This window comes from Stomoxys calcitrans, chromosome 3 (genome assembly GCF_963082655.1).
Source record: "Stomoxys calcitrans chromosome 3, idStoCalc2.1, whole genome shotgun sequence".
NCBI classification, from domain to species: domain Eukaryota; kingdom Metazoa; phylum Arthropoda; class Insecta; order Diptera; family Muscidae; genus Stomoxys; species Stomoxys calcitrans.
In genome coordinates this window covers 72,716,900-72,732,986 of record NC_081554.1, presented here as the reverse complement: position 1 = coordinate 72,732,986, position 16,087 = coordinate 72,716,900, and positions in this window count along the sequence as shown.

Sequence of the window (16,087 nt, the reverse complement as noted above, 5' to 3'; positions counted from 1 at the left end):
AAAATTTTACTTCACGCTCGGGACCCGGTCAATTGGCCGTCTAGATCGTGCGATTTAAGGTCTTTCGACTACTATTTGTGCTCAAATGCTCATGTCTATACAGACATGTCCGCTTCAATTGACGCTTTGGAAGACAACATTGAAGCATTTATTCGTGAGATACCGGCCGAAATGTTGGAATGAGTATGTCAAAATTGGAGTAAGAGGATGGACGGACAACTTGAGGCGCAGTCATGGTCAATATTTTCATGAAATAATCTTCAAACTTTAAATTATGTGGACCGTACTATCGATTAAAGTTAGGATTTCATAAATTTTATGTGTTTTTATACCCACTACCGAAGGATGGGTGTATATTTGTTTTGTCATTCCGTTTGCTACACATCGAAATATCCATTTCCGACCCTATAAGGTATATACATCCTTGATTGTCGTAAAAATCTAAGACGATCTAGCCATATCCGTCCGTCTGCCTTTTGAAATCACGCTACAGTCTATAAAAATAGAGATATTGAGCTGAAACTGTGCATAGATTCTTCTTTTTTTGCCCATCGGCAGATTGAGTTCGAAGATGGGCTATATCGGACTACATCTTTATATAGCCCCCATATAGACCGATCCTCAGATTTAGGGTCTTAAGCCCATAAAAGCCACATTTATGATGGGATTTTGCTGAAATTTGGGACAGTGAGTTGTGCTAGGCCCTTCGACACCCTTCGTTAATTTGGCCCGGATCGCTCCAGATTTGGTTATAACTGCCATATGGACCGATCCGCCGATTTAACGTCTTGCGCCCATAAAAGACGCATTTATTGTCCGATGTCGCCGAAATTTGGGACAGTGAGTTGTGTAAGGCCCCTCGACATTTTTCTGCAATTCGGCCTTGATCAGTCCAGATTTGGATATAGCTGCCATATAGATCGATCCCTCGGATTTAGGTTTTGGGGCCATAAAAGGCTCATTTATTATTGATGTCGCCGAAATTTGGGACAATGAGTTAAGTTAAGCCCCTCGACATACTTCTGCAATATGATTTGGATATAGCTGCCATATAGATCGATCTCTCGATTTTAGGCTTTGGGCCCACAAAAGGCGCATTTATTGTCCGATGTCGTCGAAATTTGGGACAGCGAGTTATATTAAGCCCGCCGACATACTTCTACAATATGGCACAGATCCGTTCAGTTTTGGATATAGCTGCCATATAGACCGATCTCTCGGATTTAGGTTTTGGGGCCATAAAAGGCTCATTTATTGTCCGATGTCGCCGAAATTTGGGACAGTGAGTTAGGTTAGACACCTCGACATACTTCTGCAATATGGCGCAGATCGGTTCAGATTTGAATATAGCTGCCATATAGACCGATCTCTCGATTGAAGTTTTGGGGCCATAAAAGGCGCAATTATTGTCCGATTTCGCCGAAATTTGGGACAGTGAGTTGTGTTCGGCTTTTCGAAATTCTTCTGCAACTTGGCCCACATCAGTCCAGATTTGGATATAGCTGCCATATAGACCGATATCTCGATTTAAAGTCTTGACCACATAAAAGGCGCATTTATAGTCCGATTTCACTGAAATTTGACACGGTGACTTATGTTAGGCTTTTCGTCATCCGTGTCGTATATGGTTCAGATCGGTTTATTTTTAGATAAAGCTACTAAAAAGACCAATATTTTATTATACACAATTGAACAATGACTTGTACCAATTAATGTTTGGTCCAAATCGGAAGATATTTCGATATAGCTGCTTTGGCGCATAAGGTATGAAGTTTTCCCCAGATTTTGACGAAAGTTGGTTTACATTTATACCCGAGGTGGTTTATACCAGGTGGTGGGTATCCAAAGTTCGGCCCGGCCGAACTAAACGCCTTTTTACTTGTTTTAATTTCACTGAATTATTATGCTGAAATGGTTGTTAAACTACTACATTTTTCTGCTTTCAATTAATTGTGGTCATTTATTCAATGATTAACTTAACTTAAGTTGTCATTATATCCCCGTCATTTACGTCATAAGTTAATTGTAGCAAATGTGAATATCGTTTATTGTGGTTAATCGGTATTTAATTATAATATTAATATAAACTATTGGGTTGCCCAAAAAGTAACTGCGGATTTTCATATAGTCGGCGTTGACAAATTTTTTCACAGCTTGTGACTCTGTAATTGCATTCTTTCTCCTGTCAGTTACCAGTTGTTACTTTTAGCTTGCTTTGGAAAAAAGTGTAAAAAAAGTATATTTGATTAAAGTTCATTCTAAGTTTTATTAAAAATGCATTTACTTTCTTTTAAAAAATCCGCAATTACTTTTTGGCCAACCTAGTATCGAGATTCCTAGTATTTGGGGTTAGGAAGAAAAATTGGATGAGTATTTTCAGATACTTTACGAACCTCTTCATGTGGAGTATGACATCGTTAAACCGCATATCTACAATATTTCAGTGGGTATTTGTCATCCGGGAAGTAGTAGCAGCTCTCTTTCCTTCCCAACCAATATTAAAATATCTAAGTTAAGTCAATCTAAGGTGCGTACCATGATCTCAATAAATTTGTGTTCAGCTGGAATTATACCTGGAATAAAAAAAAGACTTCAGTTTTAACGAAACTACAAGTAGTAAACTATAATAATAATGGTCAAGGGGGTCGCAAACGCCCTGAAGCGGACAATATTTACGATCCCTAACGATTCATGGTGTATATTGAGAAGTCACAGAATGTATGGACAAAGTTTAGTGAGGAAACATTAGAACTACTCGTTGATATAGATTTCCCGGAAAATTCTCCAACGGACAACGTGGCGCCAGTAGAGGTTGTCACTATTATTAGGGAAATTGTGTCGGAGCCGAAAATCCTTTGAGCGATAAGAAGTTTTGACTCCTTTAAGTCGCCAAACCCTCATGATGTATCACCGGTTAAATTACAAGCTATGTCTGACAGACTGGTTCCCTGACTTAAGGAAATATACTCTGCTTGTATCATATTGTCATATATACCTATGGGATGGAGGGACACGAAGGTCATTTTCATTCCGAAAGCAGGAAAACTCTACCAAATGAAGGCGAAATATTATCGTTTTATTAGTCTGTCATCCTGTATGCTGATAGAAACATACATATCTTAGGGTAGAGATCCCTGGAGATCGCCTGTCGCGGCAGCAGCATGCATATAATAAAGGCAAATCCATTGAAGCAGCCCTTCACGACCTAGTCGGCTACATAGAGGGTTCTCCTGCTGTCAAGGAATATACAATGGTAGCATTTCTTGACATTGAAGAACCGACGTCAATCATAAAGAGTAGGAGTTTCAAGGCATCAACTCCATAGAAAAGTTCATTAATAACTAACTTACTAAAAGATGCATTACGGCAGGCTTGGGATCGGTGGATCTAAAAAGATAGGTCAGCAGAGGAACACCTCAGGGAGGTATACTGTCTCCTCTACTTCAGAACATGGTCATTAACAATATATTATTGTCTCTAGAAGAAAAAGGTGTAAAAGTGGTCGCGTATGCTGATGATATGTAAATTGCAGTACGGGGAAAGTTTCCACCCGAAAGTGGTCTAGGTATAAATCCGAACAGAAATATTCTTTTAAGAAGGAGATACAAGTTGCCTACAGTGGAATCCGTCTCCTTGGGAGGAGAGAATGTTCCATTTACAGAAAGCGCAAAATACATGGGTGTTTTGGTGGACAGTAAATTGAACTTCATATCCAACATTTTGGAAAGGGCAAGAGAGGCAACTCTTGCCCTTGAGAGAGCCGTTGGCAAAAGTTGCGGCTTAAGACCGCAATTCATTCAGTGGGTATATACTGCAGTTGTCCGACCTATGATGATATATGGTGTTGTAGTCTGGTGGACGGCGCATCAAATATCCACCTATTGCTCAATACTTAACCGGATCCAAAGGAAGGATTGTTTGTGCACCAGACACCATCTGATGCACTGCATTTGATGCTACATTTTATGTCTCTGGACATTGTGGCTACTCAAATTGCAGCGACCACTGCTGTGAGGTTAAGAGAGCTTTCTCATTGGTCATGTGGAGGCTACGGACACTGTGTTTTCCTTGATGTTCCAGGCAGTGTTGACTACACCCTACCTGATAAAAAGTTCCTGATAAGGAGTACCGATTGGAACTACGATATCCCTGGTAACAGAAGTTACATAGACTTCTATATGGATGGTTCCAAACTAAACGACCAGGTGGGCTTTAGGGTGTACTCTAAAGATCTAGAACTGGTCCTATCGAAAATATTACCCGACCACTGCAGTGTGTATCAAGCGGAGATCCTTGCAACTAAAGAAGTGGTGCAATGGCTAAGATATAATGTCATTATGACGATTGGCAAGAGAGCCATTGGCAAAAGTTGGTATATACTGCAGTTGTCCGACCTATAATGATATATGGTGTTGTGGTCTGGTGGACGGCGCTCCAAAAGTCCACCTACTTCTTCTTGCTTCTTTGTGCATCACTGAGATCGACACCATCTGATGCACTGAATTTAATGCTACATCTAATGCCTCTGGACATTGTTGCTACTCAAATTGCAGCGACCACTGCCATGAGGTTAAGGGAGCTTTCTCATTGGTCATGTGGCGGCACGGACATTGTAATATCCTTGATACAATATCCGTTCCAGGCAGTGTGGACTACACCCTTCCTGATAAAAAGTACTTGATAAAGATAACCGATTGGAACTACGATATCCCTGGCAACAGACACAAAAACCGCCTTCGAAGCCTATTGAAATTGCAAAAAATCGGTTCAGATTTGGATATAGCTCCCATATATATGTTCGTCCGATTTGCAGTAATAATGCAATAAAATGGTCATTTGTTAATCGATTCTCTCGAAATTTGACAAAAGGGATTCTGTTGTGACTCTCGATATTACTGGTGAATTTCATAGAAATCGGTTTAGATTTGGATATAGCTCCCATATATATGTTCGTCCGATTTGCAGGAATACAGCAATCAAATGGTCATTTGTTGACCAATTCTCTCGAAATTTGACGGGAAAGATTTTCTTATAACTCTCAATATTACTGATAAATTTCATAGAAATCGGATCAGATTTGGATATAGCTTCCATATATATGTTCGTCCGATTTGCAGTAATAATGCAATAAAATGGTCATTTGTTAACCGATTCTCTCGGAATTTGACAGGAAGGATTTTCTCGTGACTCTCAATATCACTGGTGAATTTCATAGAAATCGGTTCAGATTTGGATATAGCTCCCATATATATGTTCGTCCGATTTCCAGTAATACAAAAATAAAATGGTCATTTGTTGACCGATTCTGTTGAAATTTGGTAGGAAGGATTTTCTTATGACCCTCAACATTACTGGTGAATTTCATAGAAATCGGCTCAAATTTGGATATAGCTCCCATATATATGTTCGTCCGATTTGCAGTAATACATCAATAAAATGGTCATTTGTTAACCGATTCCTTTACAATTTGATAAGAAGGACTTTTTTATGGCTCTCAATATAAAAGCAAATATTATAGAAATCGGTTCAGATTTGGATATAGCTCCCATATATATGTTCGTCCGATTTGCAGTAATACATCAATAAAATGGTCATTTATTGACCGATTTTCTTGAAATTTGGTAGGAAGGATTTCCTTATAACTTTTAATATTACTGGTGAATTTCATAGAAATTGGTTCAGATTTGGATATAGCTCTCACATATACATATCGCCCGATTTTCACTCCTAGACCAACTGCAAGCGCATTTTTTGACCAATATTCCGAAAATTTTGTACAACGTTTTTCTCCACGAATTCCACAATATCCATAAGGTTTGGACGAAATCGGTTCAGATTTAGATATAGCTCCCATATATTTGTTCATCAGATTTTGTTGTCATTTGTCAACCGTAGTTTTTACATTTTGAACATATTTGCTTTAATCGAAATTTGATACAGGAATTTTAATAATCTATCTGGATACATCCGCCGAGGTTCATCAAAATTGGTTCAGAATTAGATGTAGCCCCCCTTTTTGTGTTTATAGGGTAGGTGTAGGGTATTAAAAAGTCGACTTTTGCCTTTCCTTACTGGTTTTTTTTTAAAGAAAACGGCTATATGACAAACTGTATTTGGGTGATAATTCACTTAGAACTTAAGTACCCGGAAAATTTATCCAGGTAATATGATGTTATTATTCAATTTAAATTTCTACCAATTTATATGGACTGAGAGAATGGCCACGCATCTTGAAAACAAACATTTTCAATATTTGAGATTTCATATTTTACTGCTCCTTAAATATCACTATCAATATATTCCCGCCTTTTCATATTTTCTCCATTCATTCTCCCCAACATACAGAGTATCTCAGTTGTTGTACATTGGTGTTTAGCATCTTTCGTATGACATGTTAGTGGGAGCTTAGCGAACACAGACACTAACACCAGCATAACCATGGAGAGTATCTTAAACTTTTCAATCGCGATAAACGGAAATGTAAGATTTCCATTTATATTTCCCGCAAGACATGACATCAAAAGGAAAACGGAAAGGCATGAGGAAGACACAAAACGACTTCGACGACGACGTCGACGACTAACGGAGCCCCATGAGCAATACCACCAGCGCCAACATTGGCAAATGCAGACACAAGTGACATGCCCGTAAAACCGACAAATGTTTGTAGCAAAAGCGATAATACCAAATGGAAATCTAAACTAACAAAATAACATCAATGTCTTAGGGCGCGCCGGCTGGCACTAAAGGAGGGAAACCACTAAGGCTCTGCATGAAGGTTGGGAAGGTGGGTGAGAAGAATGGGAATATAACCTTAAGGTTAAGATTACAAGGTAATTTGATTCAATTCCTATGATAGGCGCGTCATGTTTATAGAAAATGTGAAAGAGAGATAGTCACCTGGCAACAAACAGAATTTTGAGGTTTAAGATGAGAATGATTGCCAACAGAAGCAAAATGTTGTGGCAAAGTTTTCCGCTGTGATATGGAGAGGGTAAATTAAAACCAGTAAGGAAAGGCAAAAGTTGGGCGCTGACGACCATGTAATACCCTACACCTATCCTAAAATTATAAATTCGGGCAATATATATATATTGGGTTGCCCAAAAAGTAATTGCGGATTTTTTAAAAGAAGGTAAATGCATTTTTAATAAAACTTAGAATGAACTTTAATCAAATATACTTTTTTTACACTTTTTTTCTAAAGCAAGCTTAAAGTAACAGCTGATAACTGACAGAAGAAAAAATGCAATTACAGAGTCACAAGCTGTGAAAAAATTTGTCAAAGCCGACTATATGAAAAATCCGCAATTACTTTTTGGGCAACCCAATATATAAGAGCTATATCTAACTCTGAACCGACTATTAAACGGATCGTTTGAAAATAGTTGTTACTACGGCCATATAAAAGCAAATCCAGCGACAAATATGTATAGGTGCTACATCCAAATTTGAACCGATTTTGATTAAATCTCGCAGATATGTTAAGATCAGTTACAAAACAATTCGTGCCAAATTTTGTGCAGATCGGTTGAAAATTTTAGCTACTACTGCAATTTAAAAGCAAATCGGGCAATACATATATATGGGAGCTATATCTAAATCTGAACCGATTTTGATGAAAATCCGCAGATATGTTAAGACCAGCAACAAAACAATTCATGGCAAATTTTGTGCAGATCGGTTGAAAATTGAAGCCTCTACGGTCATTTAAGTGCAAATCGGGCTATACATGTTTATGGGAGCTATATCTCGTAAATATGTTAAAATCAGCAACGAAACTGTCCGTGCGAAGTTTTGAGCAGATCGGTTTAAAATTGTAGCTGCTGCGGCCATTTAAATGCAAATCGGGCGATACATATATATGCCAAATTTTGCAAAATTTTGTGCAGATCGAATGAAAATTGTACCTACTACGGTCATTTAAGTGCAAATCGGGAGAGACATATATATGGGAGCTATATCTAAATCTGAACCGACTTTGATGAAAATCAATAGCGTTTGTCCTTGGGCCACAAAAGTGATATGTGCAAAATTTCGTGATGATTGGACAACAAATACGACCTGCAGATCGATTACAAGAATTCAATGACTGACAGACGAACACACGGACATGGCTAAATCGACTCAGAAAGTGATTCTGAGTCGATCGGTATTCTTATCAATGGGTCTAGCTCTTCTCCTTCTTAGCGTTGCAAACAAATGCACAAATCTATAAGACCCTGTACCACAGTGGTGGTGTAGGGTATCAATGCCAATAAGAAAGGCAAAAGTCGGGCGTTGACGACCATGTAATACTCTACACCATCTTTAATAAAAATGGTATGACGTCATTATTATTTATGGAAGCTTTATCTAAATCTGAACCGATTTTTATTGACTTGGTCAGAGAGGGAGACTTGGTAAACAAATAATTCGTTTCACATAAAAGAAATTGTTGACATTTAAACTTCTTTTGTGATTAAGGTTGGACTATGTTTACGATGTCGCCATATGTTCGTATACCCTCAACCATAGAATGGGGGGAATACTAATTTCGTCATTCCGTTTGTAACACATCGAAATATTGATCTGAGTCCCAACAAAGGATATATATTCTCGATCGTCTTGACATTCTCGATTTAGCACTGTCCATCCGTCTGTCCGTCTGTCGAAAGCAGGCTTACTTTCGAAGGAATAAAGCTAGACGCTTGAAATTTTCCACGAATACTTCGTATTGGTGTAGGTCAGTTGAGATTGCAAATGGGTCATATCAGCCCATGTTTTGTTATAGCTGTTGTATAAACCCATCCTGGATCTTGAGTTTCAAGAGGGCGCAATTCTTATCCGATTTGGCATGAGCTGTTATATAATGACTTTTAAAAACAGTGCTAGGTTAGGTTAGATTTACGTGGTAGTCTGCCATCAGACTCACTTAGACGTTTTCGTCCATTGTGATACCAGAGGAACAGAAGAAGGAAGATGGCTTCTAGTAGCTACCGTTGAATCATCCAGATCGCTTTAAAAAGGCCAACAACTTGCGAATGTTCACATCCGCTAAATCAGATAGGTTCTCAAAGAAATGAGAACCTACAGTGGAACTCCTTCTGACTGCTAGTGCGGGACACACACATAGAATATGTTCTATAGTCTTGTCTTCCTCGGTGTCCTCACAGCTTCCGCAAAAGTCGTTGCTGGCAACCTTCAGTCTGTGAGCATGTTTTCCGATTAGACAGTGACCTGATATGACGGACACGATGACTGAGACGTCTCTTCTAGCCAATGACAGCAAAGCGGCAGACTTCCTTAAGTCTAGATTAGGCCATATAGTTTTGGAATGATCACAGCCCCCTCTTTGTCACCATCTATCATTCGTTGTCCTTCCGGCCTGGTCCTGAAAACTTAGCTTACATTTCGCTAGAGGCATACCCACAGATTCCAGTTTTCTTGGAATGTGTGAGGTAGTTCCAAGTATCATAAACTTGTCCGTTTTACAATTCTCTGGGATATCTCTGTGGCCCGCCACCCAGCATAGGTGAATTTTGAACTCCTCAGACATCTCGTTGAGAAATCTGAGACAGTCAAGGGCGGTTTTTGTGTTCTCCATGGATTTAATGGCCGCCTGGCTTTCTGAGAAGATATTAATGCCAATCGTCGTTATGACATTATATCTTAGCCATTCCACCACTTTCTTAATTGCAAGGGACTCCGCTTGATATACTCTGCAGTGGTCGGGTAATCTTCTCGATATGACCAGTTCCAGTTTTTCAGAATGCACCTCAAAGCCCACCTGATCGTCTAGATTGGCACCATCCGTATAGAAGTCTATGTAACTTCTATTATCAGGGATATCGTAGTCCCAATCGATTCAATCAGGAATGGTGGTACAGTACCTTTTATCAAAAAGCGGCTCAGGTAGGGTGTAATCCACACTGCCTAGAACATTGGACATGGTAAGTATGGTTTAAATAGGTTCATAATCTGATATAGCTGCCGTATAAGCCTATCTCGGGTTTTAGATACTTGAGCCTTAACAGTGCGCAATTCTCATCCGATGTGGCTGTAATTTTGCAGGAAGTGTATTGTTTTAACTTTCAACAACTGTATCAAGTATGGTTTAAATTGATTCATAACCTAATATAGCTGCCATAAAAGCCTATCTGGGATCTTGACTTCTTAAGGCGCTAGAGAGCACAATTATTACCCTATTTGGCTGAAATTTTGTATGAAGTGTTCTGTTATGACTTCCAACAACTGTTGCTAGTATGGTCTTATTCCAATTCATAACCTGATGTAGCTCCCATATAAACCGATCTCCAGATTACACTTCTTGAGTCTCTACAGGGTGCAATTATTATCCGATTTGGCTAAAATTTTGCACAATGACTTTGGTCTCCAACAGTCAAACCAAATATGGCCCCAATCGGTCCATAGTTTGGTGGAGCTCCAATGACAAAACAATTCTTATCCATTATCCTTTGTTTGCCTATAAAGAGATATCGGGGAAAGAACTTGACAAATGGGATCCATGGTGGAGGATGTATAAGATTCGGCACGACTGAGCTAAACACGCTTTTACTTGTTTAGCGTTAAATTCCTGCAAGAACTTGTGCCGATTGTAAAGTTTTTTAATTTGATTTAGCTATGTCCGTCTGTCTGTACGGCTGTCCATGTTAATTTGTGTGCAAACTTTAGGTCCCAATTTACATCTGATCGTCTTCAAATTTGACACATACATTTTTTTCTTGGCGTAGAGATGAGGCCTATTGTAATTGTAAAAAAATGGTTCAGATTAAGATATAGCTCTATAACGCCCGATTTTTACTCCTAGAGCCACTGCAAACGCTTTTATTGACCAGTATTCCCAAAGAATTACACAATGCTTTCCTCGACGACCGCCACAATATCTATTGATTTTGATCGAAATCGGCCCAGATTAAGAATTAGCAGCCATATATGTAGGATAGGTTAGATAAGATTGAAAAGAGGGTGCAGATATTAATCCACCCCATGCCACTATGAGCATACACCAAAGCCAATAATCGGCTTATTGTGCGCTCTAAATAGAAAAAAGGTAACCTCGAAAAAGAAATCTAAGTAAAAAATTCTGTGCCACTTACAAAATCCTTAATTATTTCCATGCCAATCCCCTAAGTTGGTTCATGTCTGGTATAGTGTCCCCACCTTAGTACCTGTGTCTGTTGGACGTGAACGCCGGGCAATGACATGGCAATGATTCAACGTCTCATCACCATCCCCGCATGCCATACACATGCCATAACTTGCCGCACCGATTTTACATAAGTGAGCTCGTAGTCCTATGTGTCCCGTAATGATACAAATAGCTATACTGACCTCCCTCTTACTTCCTTTCAGTAATAGCCTCGTCTTTTCACCTTATGGATCACCCCATAGAAATTTCGCCGTCCTACCGACCGTTTCGCTGTTCCACAGGGTTACATGCGCATTCATGGCGCATGCCCATAACTCAGGTTGCGTCGACCCGAAAGGCTTCGGGTTAACCAAGTCTATTGATGGCAGTCCTCTGGCCTTCACCGACAAATCGTCTGCCCTATGATTTCCCCTTACTCCCTTATGGGCCGGCACCCAAACGATGCGGATTTTGTCATCCTCAAAGAAAGCGTTAATCTTCTTCTAACACTGCAAGACTGTTCGCGACAATACCGTCCTAGTTTTTATTGCCCTTACTGTCCGTAAAGATGTTCACACTCGATGTCCGTGAACGCCCAGATCTCCGCCTCCAGGACCGTATTGAGGTCAGGCAGTCTAAAAGAGATCTCAGTCCCTAGGTTCTCAATGTATACCCCCAGTCCCCCTCTGTCCTCTAGCATTGATCCATCCGTGTAACATGATCTTCCAGATGGGAATACTAGGTTTCCGTCAATCCAAGACTGTGCCGTTGGCAGCAGTGCCTTGCGCATTCGACCTCAAGGTTCATCTCAGGTATACGATAGGAAAACTCTTCCCTTCCTTCCAGGTTTCCTAACAACACCTCAATAATACCGCGTTGGTATGAGCTGCTTCCATCCTCAATTCGTTCTCCCATAGCCTTAAGTTTCATAGCCGCAGTGACTGCCTCACACTTAATCTGTATGTCAATGGGTCGGATGTATAGAATAGTCTATAGTGCCCTAGTGGACGTGGTCCTCATCGCTCCGCTTATGCAAGAAAAAATGTCCTCTGAACCTGTTGTGTGGTCTTTATGGTGCACTTTTTCTTCATAGCAGTCCAACAAACTACTGAGGCGTAAGTAAGTATTGGTCTAATCACGCTCCTCTAGAGCCAGTAGACTATCCTCGAATAGAGACCCCACTCGAGCCTACGGCCCATGTACACAGTGCCCAACATCTGTGAGCCTTCTCAGTACGCTCCTGAATGTGAAACTTCCAATTCAGTTTCCTGTCCAAGATCTACCCCAAGTATTTGACCTTTTCAGATATCGAAATCGTTTTGTTGAGGAAACGTGTTGCGTTTAATTGGCCTACCTTCGTCTTCCTCGTCTCTGGGTTAATATTGAGACCTCTGGATCTAGGCCAGTCATATGTCATATGCAAGACCCTTTCGGCCCTTCTGCATAGCTGGTTCGGATCCTTACCCCTTAGAAGTATTATAACATCGTCTGCGTAGCAGATGGGCTCAAATCCCTCCTCAGTCAGCATCCGTAGTAGGTCATTTATAGTGGTCACCCATAGAGGTGGCGATCAAATACCCCCCTGTGGCGCGCCTTGTGCCACTTTCTCCCTTATATTTTTGCCTTAGGACACACAATTTATCCACCTGTTCCTTAGCATATGGTTTATCCAGTCTTTAGGGCCGGGTCCACCCGGTACTGTTCTAAGGATTCAGTGTGTCGCTCCGCACATTGTTAAAAGACTCCTCGATGTCAATGCCTACCGTCGAAGGATTCTTCTATTTTATGCTCAACCTCGTGCTCCACCGACCTTCTCTTGACATAGGCATGCTGTTTGTATATGAACAGTTCGCTGGATATCCTACTCTATATCAATGTATCCACAATACTTTCTATAGTTTTGAGTAGAAAGGAGGTAAGTCATATAGATCTGTAGGCCTTTGGTGTCGCATAACTTGCCTTGGCGGGCTTGGGTATAAATACCACCCTTACCTCCTGCCAGGCTTTCGGAGTATATGCAAGACCCAGGCACGCTGTGAAATGAACGTCCTAAACAGCCATTAAGATATTCAATGACCATGTTTTGAAGGTGTCTCAATCGAGGAGAAAATTGGCTAGCTACTTAATTAAGGTCCCTGGCAACTCTATGCTCTCTAATAAAATTTCCTTATTTCGCTAAACGCTGTTTTCCTCCAACAACCTCATGAATATTGAAAGCGATGACAATTTACAGATAAAACTAAATATTGGGGCGGCTGTGATTGCTCCTCCGCCACTTGCAAAAGTAACCGACATCTTTGATATGGCGCAAGTATTGGAAGTTTATTTGATTTTATCCTAGTTTTTCGCAATATGTACAAACATGCGTACACACTCACACTCACAGTATCAGTATCAGTTCCGGGTTCCTTTCACCCCGACTTGCCGTTATACTCATTGATATATGGATTTGTAAAGCCCACATCGACATGGGAGTTTCTGTTCGAAATTACTTTGGCAATAGTTTTACGAAACGCCATTTAATATTGGTTTCACACAAAACGACAAATAAAAGTGATTTCTTGGATACCACGCTAAATAAACAAAAGAGCGAAGAAGCAATTTCAAAATGGTTGCTTAAACAAGTGTCTGCGTCTATGCTGGTGTCGGTGTTGGTGTTGGTGGTGGTCCATTAATGTGTTATCCTTGTGCAAGCTTACTGGCTGTAGGTAAAGTCTACATGGCGTATGTACGAGTAAGAAATTGTAGTATGTGTTTTTGTGCGAGCCTTAAAACCTTATTAAATGGTATTTAAGATGTTGTAAGTTAAGATAAACTTTCTGTTCATAAAAATTAAGTACTCTTTGCCGAATTCTTCGACTGTACGCGTTTTCTTGCCTTCTGATATTATCGTTACTTTACTCGCCTACGCAAGTAAACAGACGGTGTAACATTGATATTTTCGCAAGTTTTTTTCTTTGCATGGCGGATTCATGGGTGGGCATGGCAGCGCATTAAAATAAGACACATCTGGAAAGTAGACTAGACACAAGAATAGTTTTTGGTTAGTGTATAGTGATACTTGGTTATATGGGAATCTCACATGGTCTCAGGTGAGAGAAAATAGCTTTTTATACCCTCCACCATTAGATGGGGGGTATACTAATTTCGTCATTCTGTTTGTAACTACTCGAAATATTCGTCTGAGACCCCATAAAGTATATATATTCTTGATCGTCGCGACATTTTATGTCGATCTAGCCATGTCCGTCCGTCTGTCCGTCCGTCCGTCCGTCTGTCTGTCGAAAGCACGCTAACTTCCGAAGGAGTAAAGCTAGCCGCTTGAAATTTTGCACAAATACTTCTTATTAGTGTAGGTCGGTTGGTATTGTAAATGGGCCATATCGGTCCATGTTTTGATATAGCTGCCATATAAACCGATCTTGGGTCTTGACTTCTTGAGCCTCTAGAGTGCGGAATTCTTATCCGATTGGAATGAAATTTTGGACGACGTATTTTGTTATGATATCCAACAACTGTGCAAAGTATGGTTCAAATCGGTTCATAACCTGATATAGCTGCCATATAAACCGATCTTGGGTCTTGACTTCTTGAGCCTCTAGAGTGCGCAATTCTTATCCGATTGGGATGAAATTTTGCACGACGTGTTTTGTTATGATATCCAACAACTGTGCCAAGTATGGTTCAAATCGGTTTATAACCTGATATAGCTGCCATATAAACCTATCTTGGGTCTTGATTTCTTGAGCCTCTAGAGGGCGCAATTCCTATCCGATTGAAATGAAATTTTGCACGACGTGTTTTGTTGTTATATCCAACAACTGTGCTAAGTATGGTTGAAATCGGTCAATCACCTGATATAGCTGTCATATCAACAGATCTGGGAATTTGACTTCTTGAGCTTCTAGAGAGCGCAATTCGTATCCGATTTGGCTAAAATTTTGCATGGCGTATTTTATTTTTACTTTCAACAACTGTGTCAAATAAGGTTCAAATCGGTTCATAACCTGATATAGCTGCCATATAAACCGATCTGGGATCTTGACTTCTTGACCCCTAGAGGTCGCAATTATTATGAAATTTTGTACGATGGATCCTCTCATGACCATCAACAAACGTGTTTATTATGGTCTGAATCGGTCTATAGCCCGATAAAGCTCCCATATAAATCGTTCTCTCTATTTTACTTCGTGAGCCCCAATGGGCGCAATTCTTATTCGAATTGGCTGAAATTTTACACAGGTCTCCAACATATAATTTAATTGTGGTCCGAACCGGACCATATCTTGATATCGTTTTAATAGCAGAGCAACTCTTTTCTTATATCCTTTTTTGCCTAAGAAGAGATGCCGGGAAAAGAACTCGACAAATGCGATCCATGGTGGAGGGTATATAAGATTCGGCCCGGCCGAACTTAGCACGCTTTTACTTGTTATATCTTCCACCATAGGATGGGGGTATACTCACTTAGTCACACTATTTGCAACACATCGAAATATCAACTTCCGACCCTATAAAGTGTATATATTTTGGAACGTCGTAAAATTTTAAGGCGATTTAATGATGGCCGTGTGTCTATCCGTCTACTGCAATCACTCTACAGACTTTAACAAGTAAAAAGGTATTAAGTTCGGCCGGGTCGAACTTTGGATACCCACCACCTCGGGTATATATGTAAAACACCTTTCATCAAAATCTGGTGTAAATGGCATACCTTATGTCCCATAGCAGCTATATCAAAATATGATCCGATTTGGTCCAAATACTAATCGGTACAAGTCATTTTTCAATTGTGTATAACAAAATATTGGTATTTTTAGTAGCTAATCGGACAATAAATGCGCCTTTTGTGGGCCCAAAACCTTAAATCGAGAGATCGGTCTATATGACAAATTCAAATCTATACCGATCTGGGCCAAATTGAAGCAGGACGTCGAAGAGCCTAACATAACTCAC